The sequence below is a fragment of the Mya arenaria genome, chromosome 16 (assembly GCF_026914265.1).
Source record: "Mya arenaria isolate MELC-2E11 chromosome 16, ASM2691426v1".
Classification (NCBI taxonomy): domain Eukaryota; kingdom Metazoa; phylum Mollusca; class Bivalvia; order Myida; family Myidae; genus Mya; species Mya arenaria.
Window position 1 is genome coordinate 3905083 of NC_069137.1, and position 8031 is coordinate 3913113.

Below are 8031 nucleotides of genomic sequence, written 5' to 3' on the forward strand. Positions count from 1 at the left end.
TTGTTAAAGGAATGCAATAAATTACCGTTCTTGTTTCAGTCCATCAAGACGTCGTGGTATGAACTGAGTTCAAATGAAACAGAAGCGGTACTTGCGATTATGGAAGCTGTTATATATTTGAAGTTGTTCGTCATTTTAATGTTTTTTTTGCATTGATTTTATTTTGTCACTCAGTAAATGAGAAACTAGATTGATGTTAATATCTTATAAAAAACAGGCAATAATACGATGATCAATATGTAAGTGTCGAAACAAAACTTTGAGAGCATCCCGTTATAACATGTCTTTACACTTCGTTGTTTTGTTTGTTTTTTTCCATAGTATTTAGCGCGCTTACTGTCGCTAAGTGGTATATGTTACACATTTAAACTAAATTTACACGTGCTTACTTATCATATTTTGCAGCTAAATTAAATGTTTCTCATATAATTATTTAGTATAGCGTGTATTAACATTGTATATTAATACTATCAATCAACAATGTTTGGTGTCTTCTTGATGATAACCATTATCTTGCAAATATCAAAAAATGAAAACATAATGGCATACATTTCACTTTATTAAAACGAAAGCAAGCACAGTGAATTAACAATAGTACAGTATAACCAACAGGGACTAACCCAGTACTCAATCATTTAAATAAAAGCCAAGTTTAGAGGCACGCGCTAAGGTCTCAAACTTATTTTCACTTGTTTACTTATCTTTTTATATGTATATATATGTATAATTATATGGTACTCGCATATTACGTCTAGCGTGTAATAACACTGTTTGTTAATACGAATACTATGACTTTCTTTAATAGGAATACTTTGTTTCACGAACTGTTCCGGAGCATTCAATCAACAAGGAGTTTTAGTTTCTTGGTGATATCTTTGTAAACATGAAAAATCATGAAACAAATGGCATTCATTCACTTTATCAAAACGAAAGCAGTCACAACAAATTAACAATAGTACTATGAAAACTACAGGGGCAAGTCCAGTAGCAAAAAAAGAAGCCTGTTTAGAGGCACACTCTTTGAGCTGAAACGGCATCGAGCGAGAAATACAAACGTCTAAACACCATAAGCAGACCACAAACGCATCAACATATCTTAATTTATAAATGATGTAATTACCGCCATGGGACGGTCAGTGAAACACACCTTTACGGTTTTTTTAGACTAACTGTCGATAGTGTTGTTTGTATGGTGATCTTGGCACTAAATTATATGCATATTTTTGAAGAACATGCACTTTTTAGTTTCATTGTTTTTTAATACCCTGTTTCTTAAGTTTTGCAAAGCTATTTTCATACACCTGAACATGTATAAAATGATGTATTTTATGCTTGCTATGCAATGAATTAAAGGATTTTCGATGTTTGAAAATGATGGTATCATGCCATTGGCTGTAATGTTAAATGTTAATGACTGGTGACTCACAGTTTTAAACATTTTATTTAATAAGGCAGACAGTGTGTGATGCTCATAGTTTAAAACAATGACTGCATTGTATCTTTGAAAAGTTGTTTGCATTAGGTGCTCTGAATTGTATTCCTCCGTCCGCAGATAGAATCGGGATCCTAAATCATACTTGGGGTCTACCTATAAGTTTATTTTATTTATTTTTTATTAATAATAAGTTTCCTCAGTTAATGCATACTTTACCTTTTACGTTTTTCCTTTATATAGGAGTGTTGGGATAAGAGTGAGGTTTGTGCACGTAAACTGGTTTATAGACCCCAGAAAATTTACATTTTACTGATCGTTCCAAGGCGGTACCTAACAATCCTTGATAAACATACCTAGTTTCTTTATATATAGTATGATTTCACTGTGCTGTTTGTGGAATTTTGTGCTGTTCTTCCATGTTTCTTGTTTGTGATTTTTTGTTTTTGTGTTCTATGTCTTTGGCGTTTACCCAGTGCCATTAAAACCGGGTTTACCTTTTTGCTACTGAGCTTGTGTCTGTAGTTTTGACATAAGTAATACACAGAACACAACAAACAAAAGGCCGATTATTCATGCTAAGAGCCGTATACGGCGCGTTTGCCTTAAATATATTTTGACAGGCAATGGGCCGGTTGTTCATGCTAAGCACCGTATATGGCACATTTGCTTTACAGAGAAGTCAACAAACGATTGGCCGGTTGTTCATTCTAAGCACCGTATATGGCACATTTACATTACAGAGATTTCAACAAACAATGGGCCGGTTATTCATGCTAAGCACAGTGTATGGCACAATTACCTTACAGAGAACTTAACACCTTTATTTGAAATGAAATATATTTTTAGCGTTAAAAAAACACTTCATTGAACGGATCTGTATAACACATTGCATAAATACCTGTATACAACTTTTTCATTTAGCCGAAACCCAGCTACGTTTGTACGTGGTGGCAGAGATGTGCACATATCATCAATGGGGATCAATGCGTAGGAGACTGATAATTAATAAACATTTGTCATGCTGCTTTTAGATGTATGCACGAGGCCGTCGAATAGGACGACTCCAATACCGATTACATCAATTTATGTTTTATATCATTACGGCATAACATGCTTAAAGATACCACATGACCAGACCATAAATATCTTTACTGTGAGTCATATATCTCAGAGATGAGGTCAGGATGACCACCATCCAGTTGGCCTAGATATAGACAGATGACGATGATCCCAATCCGTTAATGTCGCTTTTCATCGGCATGCTGAGCAAAAGGAGGTTGTGATACATATGAGATGGCCTTGTTACTGATTAAATCACACACATATTATATACAGTGCTACGTGTGTATGTATTATAAATCTCTTGTTTAGTTATCTTCGTTTTATTTGTTTATTTTTTTTATTTATGGTGACCTAGATTCAGTAAAAAAACTATTTTTCTTTTTTCTTTATACCTTTCGAATGTGTTTTGTCAATATTTGTTAAGAATGTTCTCGAGTTTTCTATTTATTCCATTTATACAAGTTTAAGAATAACAAAATTCTTATAGAATTTGAGTAAACGTTCCTGCAGATTTTGTAGAATGTACCGGAATATTATCATCTGTATATAAGGGCAAACTTCTCTAATCTGGGGTCTAATGAAAAAATAATGTTTCTTTAAAAAGTAATCAATTCTGTATAATATTAGAAAACTTTCGAAAATCTTGAATTTATTTATATTATTTAGCAAGAATTATATTTGAACCTATTAAGAAATAGTCTAAAAGTCATGTACAATTTAATATTAATCAATAATACTCATAAAGTATATTCAATAGTTCATATTGACTTCAATTGTAAACATTCAAGACTACCAGGATCAGTAAAATACTTTATTCGTTTTTCTAGGTACTAATAAATATTATCCAAACTTACTTGAAATAACTGTTATAAAGTTTTAAGTAAATAATTGTTGCTTCAGTGTAATGTTTGATGATTGTTTATCTTTCTCTGTTGCGTTTGGGGGTCGTAACAACATTATAGCAGTATGATATCGATTAGGTATTGGTGATTTGTGTTAAGTTTCGTCTTGGCAACTAGCTCATAAAAGGGAAGGGGCGAATAAAACGATACGACATTGCTCTGGGGAACTCTAATCGGTTACTGCAGACGCCTTACCAATTTAATGCGGTATTCCTACCGTAGAAACGTGTTGACATATTTTATATCAAGTCTCCTAGCTGCTTAATTGGGTCATGAATATAAAATGCGAAAAATATAATTCGGAGCAGATGTTCAACAGTTAAACAGGTTAACATCCCAGTGGCAAGGGCATGTCCCGAATCGGTTTCCCAATGGGTACAAAACACCCAAAATCACGTAGGATAATTCGTGCGAGCCAACATTCATGGCACGAAATGTCGAAGTTTCGCGTTCAAATTCATTATTGTGTCGACTTAAACGTAAACGTTTTTCAAGCTGTAATTCAATTTGAAGTGATTGCCATTATATTATGCTGATCATTTCCATAAAGTTTACATGTTTAAAACTATTGCTTAAGTTAAGTTTTTTTTTCCGTGGGTTAGACAGTTTTTTACCGGCGGAGGCAGGCGGTTGTAAAAAAAATAGTTATCTCTGACCTTAACATTCACTGTAAGACTCTAGTTTTACTCATTTTGATGCGTCGAAGATTAGATTTGTTTAAGATAGTATCATTGTTTATCCGAATATTGCAACCAATGCTCGATTTGCTTTGTACGCAGCCTTAATTATTTTGCGTGAATCATGCATATTACCAACAACTTAGTGCCATTCACCGGAATTCAGGCTTTGTACCTGTTTTTGGAGCTAAGTTTATGAGTCTTCCCAAGGAGGTGACTTATTGTATGGTGGGCTGGCGTTTCATCCATGAGGCGAGGTGTCTGTATATGTGGCAAACAAGTCTGATACAAGGTGCGTCTGTATAAATGGTAAACAAATCAGGTACACGGAGTTTCTGTATATGTGGCAAACAGATAAGGTACAATGAGTGTCTGTATAAGTGGCAGACAGGTAAGATACAAGGGTGTCTGTATATGTGACAAACAGGTCATGTACAAAGGGGGTCTGTAAAAATGGTTAACACGTCAGGTACAAGGAATATCTAAATATGTGGCAAACAGGTACGGTACAAGGTTCGTCTGTATATATGGTAAACAAAACCAGTAAAAGGAGTGTTAGTATTAATGGTAAATAAGTCAGGTACAGATAGTGACTGTATAAATAGTTAACAATTCAGTCACGAGGAGTGTCCGTATCAATTGTAAACAATTCAGGTTCAAAAGGTGTCCGTATAAGTGGTAAACACGCCAGCTACATGAAGTGTCTTTATAAGTAGAAAACAATTCAGGTTCAAGGAATATGTGTTCCTGATACATTATACTAGAATACCTCTTCAGCATGTTGCTAGTCATGCGTTACAAATAACGCTTAATGGCATTAGTGTGTGTGCTTTTTTTTTCTTCTTGAAACAATATTATGAGTTTACTGACGATACATACTGCTTGATGCAATTATTTTAGTTTGATGAAGACACAACACCTCTGCTTGATACACCTATTTTAGGTCGTTGACGGCAAATATCTTCTGTTGATGCACTTATTTGAGATTGCTAACGATACATCACTTCTGCTTGAGGGGTCACTTTGTCTTGATTGTCCAATTATGCTTGATGGGTCTGAAAAGGCACAAACTGACTTTGCTCTCGATACTTTAAGCAAAGCAAATATGTATACATTTTAATTGTAAACGGGTTTATTTATTTTAGGCCTTCAAAATGAGAAGAAAGATTACCAAAACTGAACTTAAAGCAGCCAAATGATGATCTAGATGTTCATAAATAAAATAATAAAAATGATAATAAAACAATGGTAGGAGTGACATATAAAAACAGACTGTAACAGTTCAACATTAAAATGTATATGATACTTTTACCATTACAGACATAAAAGGCATGTGTTGTAATTTGTTGCGATTTTGTTTGAGTTTTGTCTAGCGTGTTATTAAGCTGTATAAGTTGGGCATGCTGTATGGCCTTTCCTTGTTTCAGTATAATCGCATTTTAAGATGTTTGTTCTGTTTGTTGTAATATTGCAAATTCAGTTAAATAATATGACTTTAAGATTAATTATCATTTTCTAAAACTTCATATAATGAGCTATATCGCGTGAATTTACATTTTTGTTTTTCAGGTCACCAATGGTCTCAAACAATGATAACGGTGGAATTTGAAAAGGCATATAATATATAAGTTGCTATTATGTATTACAAATCATATATAATCAGGTTGAAACGATATTTAGGGCGTTTTTGTTGATACCAAACCAGTTTCAGTTTTGCTGTAAATGGTTTCAGCAGTTTCGAACTTGGTTTTGATAGTTTGGCTTGAAGTAACAAATGCATGGTTTTGTGTACAGTTTAAAGAACATGGTGGAGCTACTACATGTAACCATTTTTTTCTAATTATAAATATAACCTTTATCATTTAGCTCATTTGTCCATTGTAAGGCATTGTTTTCAAAAGGATTGAGTTTCATCAAAATGGTTGATCACATTCCGACATGTTGGTTTCAAAGTAAACTAGTTTTCGGATGGAACGAAGCGATGAAACCGCCTCCGATAGGGGTTTCGATAGTTTCGAAAACCGGTTTCGGTTTTCTTTAAAATAAAGAAAAAAATGGTTTGGGTTTTATTTGAAACAGTACCAACAAATGCACAGTTCGTGTATAAAACCGAAACCAGTTTATAACCAACACAAACGCCTTAATTGTTGGTAACTGTAACAAATGCACGATAATTAACAAAATATATTCTGGAAATATGTAATTTTACAATACAACATGCAATATTCATAGATCCTCTAAATACTTTTAATAACACAGAATTATAATAATTTACAAAAATCAATCATACGAAATTGGTTTGATACATATAAACGAGGTGCTAAATGCACGTAATGAAGTGTACAGTGATGGAGAAATGGTTGTTATGAATAAAGGTAAACTTAAATAGTTTAAATGTTGGAACACTGTGGCCGATGTACTCAAAATAACACTTTGAAAGTAAACCCAGTTATTTAAAAGAAATATTATCTAGAATCTAAATGAATAGTCTTCGATTTACGCTATATTGATAAGACATGTTACCCAACTCACTGGAACATAGAGTTATAAAGATATACTGCAGTAGAAACCTTTGCATTGGATGTGTTTTAAAATACCAAACGGGTTAGAAACAGAACAGAAAGTTTAAAGAACATCGTTAAACCAAAAAACCAAAAAACCTCAACAGCGTATATCCAAACAAACATGGCAAGTAACAGATGTCACTGATAATGTGAACAAGGATTTACATTTACCTTAAACGTAAAGATGAAGTTTTGTTATTGTTATCAACGACAAATTGTTTTGAATTATTAAGTCATCGTAATAAAGATGTATTTAGAAATAATATTGAAGTAATATAGATGTATATTATAACAGAACAAATATCATATTATTCAAAAGGATACTGTTTCATAATAAAAATAAAATGTATCTGCTAATTATATAACAATAATATTATTTGTTAGCATTACATGCACATGATATATTAACATAAAAAGTGGAGAAAAAAAAGAAGGTAAAATTGAAAATACATGATAAACGAAGGAATAATTGGACAACAACCATAACACAATGTTATGAATGACGGGGAAACATGCTTTAAATGTTGATAACCATAACAAAAGGGCCCCATTTTATTTAAAAAAAAATTGGGGGGGGGGGGTTGTATAACTGACAATGTCCGTTGGTAAGTAGCCATGTTTATACAATAAGCTTGAATATTAATGCGTTCTATGCTAAATCACTGAACTTTAAGTCAATCGTTTAATATCCGAATGGATTGAAAAATAACACTTTATTGACGATATAATAACAGTAATATTCAAAAGTCTGATCCTTTTCAGATCTGACATATTTGTTTGTTGCCTACCATGTATTATATGAAATATTTGAATACGTATAAATTCCAAATGTATCGCTAAAAGCGTACATTTGATTTGTGATCAAATTTTGCAAAACGAGTTATTGTAACAATTGTCCATAACTGTATGTGATAGGTAAACTAGATACGACATCATTTTAAACAAGCAAAGATTAATCTGATTTTGGCCTGAACGTATTTTCGGAAATAAATGCAATTTAACTTTATTTTGTGAACAGTTTCTACAATAAGGCCACACCAAATTGATATTTCGTTCCTCGGATTTACCGCTCCTATTTTTTTGAAAATGTAAAAAAAAAATTGTTTTGTGCGCCCGCACCTCCATTTTGATCGCCAAACAATTTTTTTCAGGTAATAATTTATTAAAAGGCTAAAAATAATAAATAAAAGTATATTTTTTTTACGCTAGTTTTCGTGTTTTTTTTAAGGGAAGTTACCGATGCGTAGTGTTTTTATACTGTATCTCGATCGGTTTAGCATGGGTTTCAATAAGTTCAATCAAAATGGCGGCTTCCGGTATAAACAATGTGGCTCGAAGTTTGGAAATTTAATCTTATTTTTGACAATAAATATGTTTTGAGCATGCTTGAA